Genomic DNA, 14,513 nt, shown 5'->3' with positions numbered 1-14,513 from the left:
CTGCCAGCGTCGAACCCACAGGATGGGGGTGTGACCTCCCCATGTGCCCCTGCTCGTGTGCTCAGAGGGGAAGGCACTGGGCGGGCGCGACGCTGCTCCACGGGGTTCGGTTATCGGGGTGGGTGGGAATTGCGCCGTTGCTCAGTGGCCGAGGGGACGGGCGGAAACGCGCTGGCCATGGTGGTGTCGGCCACGCCTGGAGGCGCGCGTGACCCAGGCTAGGAGGGGCCTTGACCTTCCCCGGATCGGGGTGGGGGCAGAGAATCCTGCTGTTGTCATATTTTGCTGGCCACCGGCTGTGACTCGGTTTCCCCACTCGTTGAGCACAGCCACCTGCTGCGGTGAAAGGGTTAATCTCTCCAGGTCAGGGCGGTGAGGGGGTGCCAGGCGGGCAGTGGCCTGACCCTGGCGCCCCGGGGACTTGGACGCGCCGGCTGGTCGTCACAGGCTGCCCGGAGCCGCTCCCGGGGTGGGGGTGGGGGCGTCTCTGCCGGGGCCGGGGCTCAGCTGGGGAACCCTGGCGAGCAGCGGGGGCTGCAGGGCCTAGCTCAGAGCAGTGGGGCCCTGCCAGACGGGCTGGGTGACAGCCCGGGCCTGGGGAGCCGAGACCGACACACTCACGGCCTGCCCCCGGGACCGGGACGGGGATCAGTTCCCTGCGCTGCAGCGACATTTGCTTTGCAAATACTACAAGGGGGCGTCCTGCTGGGGGAAGCAGCTGCGCAGAGCCATGGCCCTGGGCTGGGGGGCGAAGGCAGCGCAGAAGGCCAGGGGGGCTGGGAGCCAGGACTCCTGGGTTCTCTCCCAGCTCTGGGCGGGGAGTGGGGCCCAGTGGGTTGGGGCTGGGAGCCAGGACTCCTGGGTCCCCCGGCTGGCAGTGGGCGCTGGCTGATGGGTGTTTTGCTGGCCAGGCGGCTGAACACGGATGTTTGGTTTCTCTGGTTCCTCTTTATGGAGATTCACTAGAAAGATCCCAGCCGAACAAGCCGCACCTGGCGGGACGGGGGGGGGGGGGGGGGGACGAGCAGAAGCAGAAGTTGTTACATCAGATACCTGGAAATCCGCTCACCGCCAGAACCTGCACGTCACCCCCACCCTGCCCATCTTCCCCTCGCACAGCTGGGAGAGAACCCAGGAGTCCTGGCTCCTGCCCACCCCCCACCCTGCCCAGGAATTCCCCCCCCCCCACACACACACACCCTGTGACACCCTCAGCTGCTTCAGACAGGAATAAAAACTCTTTTGTGCCGCGTGTTTGTTTAGCTTCAATAGCAGGAAATTGGGGAAAAGAAAAAAATGAAACCAGGCGGCCGCGCCCAAGGCAGCCGCCCTGCCCCACAAGTGTGTAATCACCCCCCTCCCGCCTCCCCCTGCCCCACAAGTGTGTAATCACCCCCCTCCCGCCTCCCCCTGCCCCACAAGTGTGTAATCACCCCCTCCCGCCCCCCCCACAAGTGTGTAATCACCCCCTCCCGCCTCCCCCCACCCCACAAGTGTGTAATAACCCCCCTCCCGCCTCCCCCCCGCTCCACAAGTGTGTAATCACCCTCCTCCCGCCTCCCCCCACTCCACAAGTGTGTAATCACCCCCCTCCTGCCTCCCCCCACACCACAAGTGTGTAATCACCCCCCTCGTGCCTCCCTCCAGGTCGCACCCAGACCCCTCACACCTCCCCCTGCTCGGCCCCCCCCCCCCCCCCCGCGCTGATTCACCCGCAAGGCCCCATTCCAGCCGGGCAAGTCCGGGCTGCAGCGTTTGCTGCTGTCTGCCCCCCCAGGCCCAGTCTGCCCCCCAGCCCTGTTAGCCCCCTCCCCCCAGGGCAGAGACACCGGCCCATCCGTCCGTGCCTGGCTGGGAGCTTGGGGGACCAGGCCCTGATAGGGGGCCCGGGGGGCACCAGGGAGCTGGGCCCTGGGGAAGCTGCCTCGGGCTGGGCATTAACCCCCCCGGCACCCCCTGACTGACTAACACCTCCAGGCAGAGGGGGCGCAGGACGGGGTCGCTGGGCAGGTCCCGTTTCACTCGCTTTGCAGGGGTGTGAACAGCAGCCGGCCCAAAGCCAGCCGGACAGACAGACGCCCCTGCCCCCCAGACAGACAGACAGATGGACAGACTGACAGACACGCCCCTGCCCCCCAGACAGACGGACAGACAGACACGCCCCTGCCCCCCCAGACAGACGGACGGACAGACTGACAGACACACCCCTGCCCCCCAGACAGATGGACAGACAGACATGCCCCTGCCCCCCCAGACAGACGGACGGACAGACTGACAGACATGCCCCTGCCCCCCAGACAGACAGACGGACGGACAAACACGCCTCTGCCCCCCCAGACAGACGGACGGACAGACATGCCCCTGCCCCCGGACGGACGGACGGACAGACACGCCCCTGCCCCCCAGACGGACGGACGGACAGACACACTCTTGCCCCCCAGACAGACAGACGGATTGACAGACACGCTCCTGCCCCCCAGACAGACAGACGGACTGACAGACACGCCCCTGCCCCCCGGACGGACGGACATGCCCCTGCCCCCCAGACGGACAGACGGACAGACAGACACTCCCCTGCCCCCCAGACGGACGGACGGACAGACAGACACGCCCCTGTCCCCCAGACAGACGGATGGACTGACAGACACGCCCCAGCCCCCCAGACAGACGGACAGACAGACACGCCCCTGCCCCCGCGGACGGACGGACTGACAGACACGCTCCTGCCCCCCAGATGGACGGACAGACTGACAGACACGCCCCTGCCCCCCAGACGGACGGACGTGCAGACCAGGTCGTTGGGGGAGGGGAGGTTTCCAGTTGTGAAATTGGCAGCAAGGAGCCAAACCCCAACTTCCCTCCCGGCTCAGGCCAGCCGGCTCTTCTGAGACCGGGGTGGGGGGGGTTCCTGGGTTCCCCCATGATTCTGCCCCCCCCCCACTAGTGACTCCTGTCCACACACACACACACACACAACCCCTGCCTGGGGGGACGGGCTACAGGGGAATGTGACAGGTGGGGGGGCGCAGGGCCTGGACACCTGGGTCCCCAAGATGAAGAGCCATCTAGTGACCCCTCCCCCAATTCCGCGAATAGGCCATAGAGGGAATGTGACTGGGGGAGGGGTGCCTGCACGCCACGTCCCGGACGCCTGGGTCCCCTGGCAGTGCCACCCTGGAACAGACGTCACCCTGCTCCACCCCCCAACCCCGGGGACTCTGATCGGTTAATGACCTTGGGCTGTTTCCTTATTGCAAAGTAATTACCCCCCTGCGCCCCCACCTCGCCTGGGGCTGGGACAGACGGATGTGGGGGGGGAGGGGTGGGCAGAGGCCCAGGCTGCATGGGGCACCTAGGGGGGTACCAGCTCAGCACAGTCCTGGAGAGCTTGGGGGGGGGGGCAGGTTTGGCTACTACATGCCCCCATGGGGGGGACACCTAACACCGGGGGCTGAGAGATTCCCTGCCCCCCCTCCAGCCCCAGACATGGCCAGTCTGGGTGAGTCGGTGCCCTCAGGCCCGAGTGCGAAGTGGGGAGCTGGATGGCGAAGGGGATGTGGGGGACTGGATGGGGGAGGGAAGGGGGTGGATGTGGGGTGGATGTGGGGAGGGGTGTAGCTGGCCCATGTGATAAAGGAGGCGAAGGGGAAGTGGGGGGCTGGATGGAGGAGGGAAGTGGGGTGGATGGGGGGAGGAGAGTGGTCAGCCCATGTGATAACGGCAGGGAAGTGGTTGGGTTTCGCAGGCCTGGGGGGCTGGGGTGGGGGCTGATGGGAACCTGTGGGGTGGGTTGGACAAGGCTGGGACGTGCTGTGGGACCTGCAGGAGAAGGCAAAGGGGGGCCGGGCAGAGGGGTATTGGCTGCCCCTCACTTCCCAGCCCCTCTGGTGCCCCCCAGTCCTGCCCCCTCCCCCATCTCTAGGGCAGAGATTCCCCCCCACACACCCATCACCTCCTTCCCTGGGGCTGTTTACAGGGCAGGTTGCACCCTGGGGAGGGACATAAAGGAGAAGTCAGGGGTGTGTGTGTGTGGAGGGGTTCCCTGGACTCTGATTTATGGGGCGCGCACACACACACACACACACACACCCCCCGCCCCCCCCCGTCCTGGCTGGAACGACGCCTCTTCAAACTTCATCCACCCGGTGCTCGCCTGTGCCAGAAACAACGTCACGGGCCCTTCGCACACACGGGGTGCCCAGGTGCTGAGAGGGTGTGACGAAGTGGGGGATTTTCTTGTTTTCTGTGGAGTTTCAATGGTTTGCATGCGGAGGGGGTGGGACTCAGTTTCCCTGGGTGTTACTGGTTTAACGAGGGGAGGGGAGAGGGAGTGTGTTTTGCAGAGGACCGGAGAGAGGACTTGGGGACCCAGCCGATGGCCTGGAGGATGGATACCCCAGCGACTGGTGACCTGGTGACCCAGAGACCCAGCTGAGGAGACGCAGCCGGTTCTGGCCAGTGGGAGGACAATGGGCTGCAGAGTGAGGACCCAGTGACCTGACCAGCCGGTTCCAGCCAGAGGACAGAAGCGAGGAGAGGAGGCCCTGGTTTATGACCCTGTTTCCCTGGAGAGAAGACAATGGACAGAGGCGGGGCCTGGGGCCGGTGATCTCAGATGCCCAGCTGGGGAGCAGGGGGGCTCTGGGCTGGAGAGGGGGAGCAGGCAGAGCCCCCCTGGATGCAGAGAGACTGGGATGTGCTGGGCTGAGGGAGGCCAGGCCTGAGGCCCGGAGAGTTTCCTGTGCTGTGTTCAACTCTAAATAAACCCTCCTGTTTCATGCTGGCTGAGAGTCACTCCGGGCTAGAGAAGAGGGCTGGGGGAGCGGGGGGGCAGAGGCCGTGGGGGTCCAGAGCGAGTGGATTCCCTGAGGGGGCCCACGGCAGAGACAGACGTGCTAAGGCTCAGAGAGGTGGAGGGGCCTGACCCCGAGAGAGAGTGGACCCCCAAGAAGGGCTGTCGCACTGAAAGGGGCACCCCCCCACGAACTGCACGGGGCCAAGAGTGGGCACGATCTGTGAGTCCGTGATTGAGGGTACTGCTGGTGGGAAGCTCACAGCCCTGGGATCCCTGGATGGGGGCACTGCTGGGGGAGGGGTGTGCGCACACACACACAAACCTCAACTGACAAGGTAGAAACACCCCCCTCCCCCCCGCCCCCAGCCCGGTTATTGCAAAACCAGCCGTTGCCGCATTTCCTGACGCGTTCTCCGGAGCTGTTAGAGACGGGAGGCCATGCTGGATGGGCCCGTTGGTCAGAGCCAGCGGGGTGGGGGCCTCCCCGAGCCAGCCAGTGCCCCGCCCTGGGGCCGGCCGGATCAGGGTCAGCGCCCCCTGGCGGGGAAAGGCCCCGGGTCCCGTTCAGGGCAGCCCCACACAGCGCTCGGGGTCGCTGGTCTCAGCTGGGCCCATTCAGACGAGTTGCGTTTGAACCCGGCCCAGGGCAGGGTCCCACTTAGGGCCCCCGGCGTCCCTGCAGGCTGGGCCGTGTCCTGGACAGGAGCGACTCTGGGGGCCATGCTGGGGCGGAGGACTAGTGGGTGGCTGGGACGTGTGAACGGGGGAGCAGAGGGTGGCTGCAGGGAGGCGATTTTACCTCTGTCTCCGGCATTGGTGAGACGGATCCTGGAATCCTGCGTCCCGTTCTGGGGGCGCATGTGGAAAAGCTGAAGAGGGGACAGAGAAGAGCCCCAGAAACGATCTAAGGCTGGAGAAAAAGGCCTGACGGGGAGAGATGGACGCAGCCTCGTACCCCATTCCCTGCCCCCCTGAGCCAGCCAGTCCCTATGCTGGGGGCAGATCGGGGCCAGGGGCCCCTAGAGGGGAAAGGCCCCGTGTCCCATTCTCCCCCTGCTAGCCCCATCCCTGTTGGAGTTTGTGGCAGGCTCTGGGGGAGGCACTTTGGAATCTGCTGTGAACAAAGAGTTGGAACAAACCCAACAGCGGGGCCTTAAATACCAGCGTGGGGAGGGTTTATGTGTGGGGAGCCCCGGGGGAGCCCTGGGTTGGGCTAGCAGGGGCTGCGGGTCGGGAGAGAGGGCCACCGGCAGGGTGGGGAGGGAAGCCCAGGACTAGGATAACAGGGGGCTGCGGGTCGGGAGTGAGGGGCACCGGCAGAGCTGGGGGGGCAGGGCTGGGCTGGCAGGGGCTGCGGGTCGGGAGTGAGGGGCACCAGCAGAGCTGGGGGGCAGGGGGGGGGGCAGGACTCTCCCATGAGGCTCAGTCCTGGGCAGAATCATCCCATCTTGGTCTCTGGCTCCCCCTGGTGGCTGCCCAGGCACCGTTCCCCCTCCCCCCCCGGGGTTCTTACCCCGTGAGAGACCCGGGGGGCATTGGCACTGTATGGAACTAGGGGGGGGGCATTTCCTCTCCCCCTCCAGCCAACCCCTCCTGCCCTGGGGATCTGGGCCCTGCCCCTGGGGGGGCCACCCACAAATTCACTCACTCCACCTGTCTCTGTGGTGCGATTGCCAGCCCCACACTCAGCCATGGGCCCATATGTGGGGCAGCTCCTCCCCGTCCCCCTGGGATTCAATCCCCCTGCGCGGGTAACAGCACCGGGGGCCGGTGCCCAGAGATTAATTTGTGCCAGGGCGGAGTCAGGGCATGTCTGGGCCTGGCAGATCAGAGCCCGGCACCTCTGGGCCTGGCGGTTCAGAGCCCGGCACCTCCGGGCCTGGCAATTCAGAGCCCGGCACCTCTGGGCCTGGCAGTTCAGAGCCCGGCACCTCCGGGCCTGGCAGTTCAGATCCTGGCACCTCTGGGCCTGGCAGTTCAGAACCCGGCACCTCCGGGCCTGGCAGTTCAGATCCTGGCACCTCTGGGCCTGGCAGTTCAGAGACCGGCACCGATGGGCCTGGCAGTTCATAGCCCGGCACCTCTGGGCCTGGCAGTTCATAGCCCGGCACCGATGGGCCTGACAGCTCAGAGCCCGGCACCACTTGACTTGGCAGTTCAGAGCCCGGCACCTCTGGGCCTGGCAGTTCAGAGCCTGGCACCTCTGGGCCTGGCAGTTCAGAGCCCGGCACCTCTGGGCCTGGCGGTTCAGAGCCCGGCACCACTTGACTTGGCGGTTCAGAGCCCGGCACCTCTGGGCCTGGCGGTTCAGAGCCCGGCACCACTTGACTTGGCAGTTCAGAGCCCGGCACCTCTGGGCCTGGCAGTTCAGAGCCCCGGCACCTCTGGGCTGGGCGGTTCAGAGCACCGGCACCTCTGGGCCTGGCGGTTCAGAACCCGGCACCTCTGGGCCTGGCAGCTCAGAGCCCGGCACCGATGGGCCTGGCAGTTCATAGCCCGGCACCTCTGGGCCTGGCAGTTCATAGCCCGGCACCGATGGGCCTGACAGCTCAGAGCCCGGCACCACTTGACTTGGCAGTTCAGAGCCCGGCACCTCTGGGCCTGGCAGTTCAGAGCCTGGCACCTCTGGGCCTGGCAGTTCAGAGCCCGGCACCACTTGACTTGGCGGTTCAGAACCCGGCACCTCTGGGCCTGGCAGTTCAGAGCCCCGGCACCTCTGGGCCTGGCAGTTCAGAGCCCAGCACCTCCGGGCCTGGCAGTTCAGAGCCCTGGCACCTCTGGGCTGGGCGGTTCAGAGCCCGGCACCTCTGGGCCTGGCGGTTCAGAGCACCGGCACCTCTGGGCCTGGCGGTTCAGAGCCCGGCACCTCTGGGCCTGGCGGTTCAGAGCCCGGCACCTCTGGGCCTGGCGGTTCAGAGCCCGGCACCACTGGACCCGGCACGTAATTTATAAATGTAAATGTTGCTTGCGTCCCGGCTCCTGGTGTGGAGGCTTAGCCGGGATCAGCTATTTGTGACTGGGTGGGGTGGGGTGGGGGAGTGAACACACCCAGCTCCCCCCCCAAGCTCCTCATAGTGACCCCCCCCAAATCACCAGGGAGGACCCACCCCCAGGGGAAGGGCAGAATCCGCTCCCCCCATCTGTCCCTTCCCTTCCATGGCCACGGTCCTTAACAACTAGTGACTGAGCCTGGTCCCCAGACCGAGCCGCACAGATGCCTGTAGCCACCTCCCTGCAGGCCAGGGAGTCTCTGCTCAGCACCGCCCGCGGCCTTCGCCCCGTCGCCGGCTCCTGACCAAGCGCACGCAGCCTGGGGGGTCCCCAGCGCCCTGTAGCCGGCTCCTGACCCAGCGCACGCAGCGTGGGGGGATCCCCAGCACCCCGACGGCAGCGGGGAATTCCCCACGGGCTCCGTGGCAGACGCTTTACTGAACGCCAGGTGTGTGAGCCCCGCGGCTCGTCCCTTCGCCGACCAGTCAGTTATTGGCCCAAAGCAGAACCCGGGTGAGTCTGGGCACCTGCGTCGTGTTACGGCCCCGTTCCCAGGTACCGCCAGGACTGCAATTACTCTGCCGTGCACGGTGTGGGGGCAGCCCGGCCGCTCGGTACCGGCCAGAGCCCGTTTTTCCCTTTCTGCACCGTGAGCGTGTGTCCTGGGATCTCCAACTCGGCAAGTACCGGGGCCCAACGCCAGCCTGGGGCGTGTCCACCCGGCTGTGACAGGAGCTGTGGGAGCGCGAATAAAGACCCAGAGTCAGGCCAAGGAGAGCCCGGTGCATGCTGGGAGCCCAGTGCATGCTGGGAGGCCTCACAAAAAACGCTGAAAATGTGACCCAGATATGACCAGCGCTGCCTGAGTCTGCAGAGAGCCTGAGCCGATCGCTCTGGGAGAGCCAACAGCTGCCCCATCCCTGTCTCTGCGATGTTAACTCTGGTCCCTACTGACAACAGGGGCTGTGCTGGTAACACTTTGGTTTCTGGTGACTTGGGAACGTCCAGCCAATGGGTCAACCTCCCAGCTCTGCCCCACCCCCAATTCCCAGCTGCGGGCGGTGCAGAGAATGGGCAGGAAACGCTGCAATCGGCTGTTTCAGCAATACCCGGTGGGAGGGGCTGAGGGTAACCAGCAGGAGCGGGGCGGGTGGGGGGCCTGTGAAGGAGCGTGAGACCCAGTGACAGACACCCCCAGAAAGTCACTCCCCCCAGACCGCACACACACACACACACACACACACACAGTTCCCTAGCAGCCGAAGGGGAAGTGGGCGGGTGCGGCTGGGAGGGGACAGTCTCAGCCAGGAATGGCCCTGTGGGGCTGCCCTGCCTGTGGGTCCAGGCTCCCAGCACAGACCCCCCCCACTGTATCGAGATGGGTCCTGCCGCGGGTGCTGGAACTAGGGGGCTACCGCCCCCCGCCAGACGTGGTTTCCATCATACGCAGGGTTTGCAGTTTGGGTCAATGGCTCTCAGCCCCCCATTGTCCATATGGCTCCAGCGCCCCTGGGTCCTGCTGCAGCGAAGGGCAAAGCCCAGAGGGTCCCAGCCCAGGGGTGCAAATCAGGCCTGGCCCAGCGGGGCCACCCCCCCAGCTCACCAGGAGGGGGGCCGAGAGCTCCCTCCCGGGGCAGCCCCTGTCCGGCTGAGCCCTGCGGGGGGCTGGGCCGCGCGTCGCCAGCAGGGGGCAGCAGCGATTGGGGGAGAAGTGGGGCGTCACATCCCCACATTCCAGCGAAATGACATTAAACCGCTGACATCTGGGGCTGGTGAGGAGACCCCTTCCCAGTGACCCCCACCTCCCCCAGGGAAAGACACCGACCGTCAACTGGGTACAGAAAACTGAGCCTGACAGCGCCTGTCTGGCAAGAAACCACTTCTCAATAGCTGTGGCTGTGAAATCCTCATTTCTTCATTGTTTTATCTGTATGGTCCCCACTTCCCGACTGCGTCTGCGCCTCTGTCTCTGGTGGTCTTTGATTGTTTCTGTCTGTTCCAGAATTAATGTTGCTGGGTGTAAATGAATGAAGGTGGGGGGGTGGGATTGGTTAGAGGATTTGGTGACACTGCGTTAGGATACAATCAATTTAGGCTTGAACAGAGACTGGGAATAGCTGAGCCATTACAAACATCGAATCTACCTCCCCCTGTAAGTATTCTCACACTTCTTATCAACCTGTCTGTACCGGGCTATCTTGATTAGCACTTCAAAAGTTTGTTTTTTCCTGTTACTTAATTGGCCTCTCAGAGTTGGTAAACAACTCCCAGCTCTTCATGCTCTCTGTACGTGTATATAGATCTCCTCAATATATGTTCCATTCTATGCATCCAAAGAAGTGGGTTTTAGCCCACGAAAGAATATGCTCAAATAAATTTGTTAGTCTCTAAGGTGCCACAAGTACTCCTGTTGTTTTTGCGGATACAGACTAACACGGCTGCTACTCTGAAACCTGCGTTAGGATTGGGTAGGTGGGGGCAGGTGCCCTAGAGTGTGAGGTGACACCTGACCCCAGTGCCGTCTGTCGGAAAGGGTCACTGCCTACCTGGCATAATGACCCCCCAGAGCTACAAGAGAGAACGGGAAGGAAGACAAGGGACCAGGAGGGGTGGGGGCTAGTTGAGGAGCCCCCCCCCCCTTGCTAAATGGTTAGTGGGACAAAGCCGGGGCCCATGGGAAGGGACGGTTCAGCGAGGAAAGCAGGATCAGGCCCAGACACGCAGACAGGCAACAGATAAAGAGATTGAGCAGGTCCTCATGTGACGAACTGGGACTGTTCTTACTGTGGTGTGTGAATGCTGACAGGGGAGTGTGACTAGGATGGTCTGCATCGGGGGATGGGAGCCGGCCCAAGGGAACATACCTGAGCTTGTAACATGAGAACCCAGGAGGGGGTTGGAGGTCAGATGACTCCGGGGCCCGGAAACTGAACAAAGGCTGTGGGAGGGGTCGCTGAGGGGAGAGTGCTGGAAGGAGGCTGGAGAGATGGCTGGGAGGCAGAGATGGCTCTGACCCCCCCCAAGGGGGGTGGGCCGGCATGCCCTGGGACCCCAAGCTGGACCTAACTGAGGGGGGCCCTGTTGTCTGTGCCTGCAAGACCTGTCTTGGACTGTATTCCTGTCATCCAAATAAACCTTCTGCTTTACTGGCTGGCTGAGAGTCATGGTGAATCGCAGGAAGCCGGGGGTGCAGGGCCCTAACTCCCCCACAATCCGCAACAACTGGTGGCAGCGGTGGGATCTACTGCACCCCGTGGACGGCGCTTCCTGCAGTAAGTGACTGGGGAGCAGTAAAACGAAGGGGGATTGACGGGGACCAGGCGCGCTGAAGAGTGAGAGAGAGACGGTTATTACCCCTGGGAGTGTGTGACCAGCGAGAAGGACTTTTGCAGTAACAGGGTCCCCCGGGGGGATCGCAGCGAGTGGTCCCAGGGGCGGAGGAGTCTGCAGCTCGACCCTGGCAGAGAGGTGGTGACCTCGAGAAGGGCTGGCACACTAGGGGTCCCCCTGGGAACTGTGGGGAGCTGTGAGCACACAGGCCGGTGAGTGGCCAGCAGGAAGATGTATGCCAAGCGGCTTAAGAGCGACCTGGTGGAGCTGTGCAAGCAGAGGCAGCTGCGCATTGGGAGGCTCACCAAAGAACAGCTCATTGCCCAGCTGGAGGCGGAAGATCGTGCGAATGAACTGATCCCTGTGTCTCAGGGAAGCAGCCTGGCAAATGCAGCGCAGGCACCAGTGTCTGTCCCAGCTGGGAGTGGTCAGCCGGCTGCTGAGGGCTTCCCGAGACCCCTCCTTCCTATGCCTAGGGGAAGGGTGGGGAGGAGCCCAGCAAATACCGAAGGCGCCGTGACCCCCCCGGCCAGCAGGGGGTCCCCCCGGCGAAGCTCGCCGGCCAGCAGAGGATCCTCCCGGCGACGTTCGGCATCCGGGGAGCGGAATTGGCTGGAATGGGAGAAAGAGCTAAAACTGAGAGAGCTGGAGGATCGTGAACGACAGAGACAGCATGAACGGGAGGAGAAAGAGAGACAGCATCAGCGTGAACGGGAGGAGAAAGAGAGACAGCATCAGCGCGAAGAGAGACAGAGACAGCATGAACGGGAGGAGAATGAGAGACAGAGACAGCATGAAGAGAGACAGCGTCAGCATGACCTGGAACTGGCGAGATTGAAGGGCAGCGAACCCCCGGCTGCGGTGAGTGAGGGGGGACCCAGGACTGCACGGAGCTTTGATAAGTGCATCATGGCCCCATACAAGGAGGGGGAGGACATGGATGACTTCCTGGAGGCCTTTGAGACGGCCTGCGAGCTGCACCGGGTGGATCCCGCGGACAGACTCCGGGTCCTTACCCCCTTACTGGACCCCAAATCCGTGGCATTGTACCGCCAACTGGGAGAGGCAGAGAAAGGGGACTACGAACTATTCAAAAGGGCCCTGCTACGAGAGTTTGGGCTGACTCCTGAGATGTACCGGGAAAGGTTCCGGGGTCAAGATAAAACCCCTGAGATCTCATATTTGCAACTAGCCGTCCGCATGGAAAGATACGCCAGCAAGTGGGCTGGTGGGGCCCAGACGAAGGAGGACCTGATTAAACTGCTGGTACTGGAGCAACTGTATGAGCGGTGCCCATCCGACCTGAGGCTGTGGTTGGTGGACAGAAAGCCAGAGAACCCGCGACACGCCGGGCAGCTGGCTGATGAGTTTGTAAAGAGCCGGTCAGGGGGTGGCAGGGAGGAGCCCCAAAGGAACAGGCCCGCCGCGATGCAGAGAGAGAGTCACCCTGGGACCTCCCAAAGAGGGAATATGGGGAATCCCCTCCCACGGGGAATGCCCAGCGTCAGGGACAACCGACCGGCTCGAGGGGACCCACAGGACATGAGCTGCTATTACTGCGGCCGAAGAGGCCACGTTCGGGCCCAGTGCCCCAAGCTCAAGGACAGACTGAGCAGACCGAACCCGCATAGGGTTAACTTGGTAGAGGCCCAGACGGACGAGGGGCAGGCTTCTCACGCAAGAGGGGCTGGCAGCTTATCAACTGCTCAAGAGAGAGAAGGGCCCCAGGCCAGCTCCTCTAGGGGGCTGGATGCCCCAGACTCAGGGTTTTTGGTTTATACGGTGGGCGCGGGGCTGTCCCTCCGGAGAGAGTACCTTGTTCCCCTGGAGGTGGATGGGAGGAAGGTCAATGGATACTGGGATACGGGCGCAGAGGTGACGCTGGCCCGGCCCGAGGTGGTGGCCCCAGATCAGGTGGTGCCCAACTCCTACCTGACCCTGACGGGGGTGGGCGGAACACCAGTCAAAGTGCCCGTGGCAAGGGTACACCTGAAGTGGGGGGCCAAGGAGGGCCCCAAGGATGTGGGGGTACACCCGTATTTGCCCACTGAGGTATTGATGGGGGGGGACCTGGAGAACTGGCCAAGCAACCCCCAAAAGGCACTGGTTGTGACCCGCAGTCAGAGCCGGCGAGGGGCCCTGCGCCCTGGCCTTGGGGGGGGTGCCTTGCCTGAGGCGCAGGACCCTAACCTGGTGGGGAGGGAACGCCCAGGGACGCGGCTCAGGGAGGCTGCAGCTTCGGACCCAGCGGGCGAGAAAGAGCAGGTGGCCATCCCTGTCCCAGCTGCTGAGTTCCAGGCCGAGCTACAGAGAGACCCCTCCTTGCGGAAAATAAGGGACCTGGCCGACCTCAATGCGATACAGACCATGGAACGAGGTGGCCGGAAAAGGTTCCTGTGGGAGAAGGGGTTCCTGTACCGAGAATGGGCTCCCCCAGGGAAAATGGAGTCAGGGGGGATCAGGAGGCAGCTGGTGGTACCCCAGAAGTATCGCCGCCAGCTGCTGTGCCGGGCCCATGACATTCCCCTCTCAGGGCACCAGGGAACCTGGCGTACCCAGCAGAGGCTGCTACGGAGCTTTTACTGGCCTGGGGTCTTTGTTACTGTCCGACAGTACTGCCGATCCTGTGACCCCTGTCAGAGGGGGAGGAAGGCCTGGGACAAGGGGAAAACAGCTTTAGGGCCCTTGCCCAGCATAAAGGATCCTTTCCAGAGGGTGGCCAAGGTTAAAAGGGCGGCTCTAAACCAAGAGAGCCCAAAGCACAGACCTCCAGACTGGAGCGCTGGGAGAAGACCACAGCCCAGTTGGAACCCCAGAGGTATGGGGGTGGGAAAAGGGCACAGGCCGCATAAACCTTCCCACATGCGAACTGCGAGTGCCATCAAGCACCCCCGACCTAAGGGGGGGCGTGGAACGGAAGGGGCCTGGTGTAACTCCCACCAAGGAACTGGAGGGATGCGGGGGCATCCATGGGAACGGGGGTAGGTTCAAACTTCCCCGGGTCACTGGCTAAAGTGACCCTGCTCAGTTCGGTCTCGAAGGGGGGAGAGATGTGACGAACTGGGACTGTTCTTACTGTGGTGTGTGAATGCTGACAGGGGAGTGTGACTAGGATGGTCTGCATCGGGGGATGGGAGCCGGCCCAAGGGAACATACCTGAGCTTGTAACATGAGAACCCAGGAGGGGGTTGGAGGTCAGATGACTCCGGGGCCCGGAAACTGAACAAAGGCTGTGGGAGGGGTCGCTGAGGGGAGAGTGCTGGAAGGAGGCTGGAGAGATGGCTGGGAGGCAGAGATGGCTCTGACCCCCCCCAAGGGGGGTGGGCCGGCATGCCCTGGGACCCCAAGCTGGACCTAACTGAGGGGGGCCCTGTTGTCTGTGCCTGCAAGACCTGTC

The sequence above is a fragment of the Chrysemys picta genome, chromosome 20 (assembly GCF_011386835.1).
Source record: "Chrysemys picta bellii isolate R12L10 chromosome 20, ASM1138683v2, whole genome shotgun sequence".
In the NCBI taxonomy this organism is placed as follows: Eukaryota; Metazoa; Chordata; order Testudines; family Emydidae; genus Chrysemys; species Chrysemys picta.
This window is presented reverse-complemented; position numbering follows the sequence as displayed.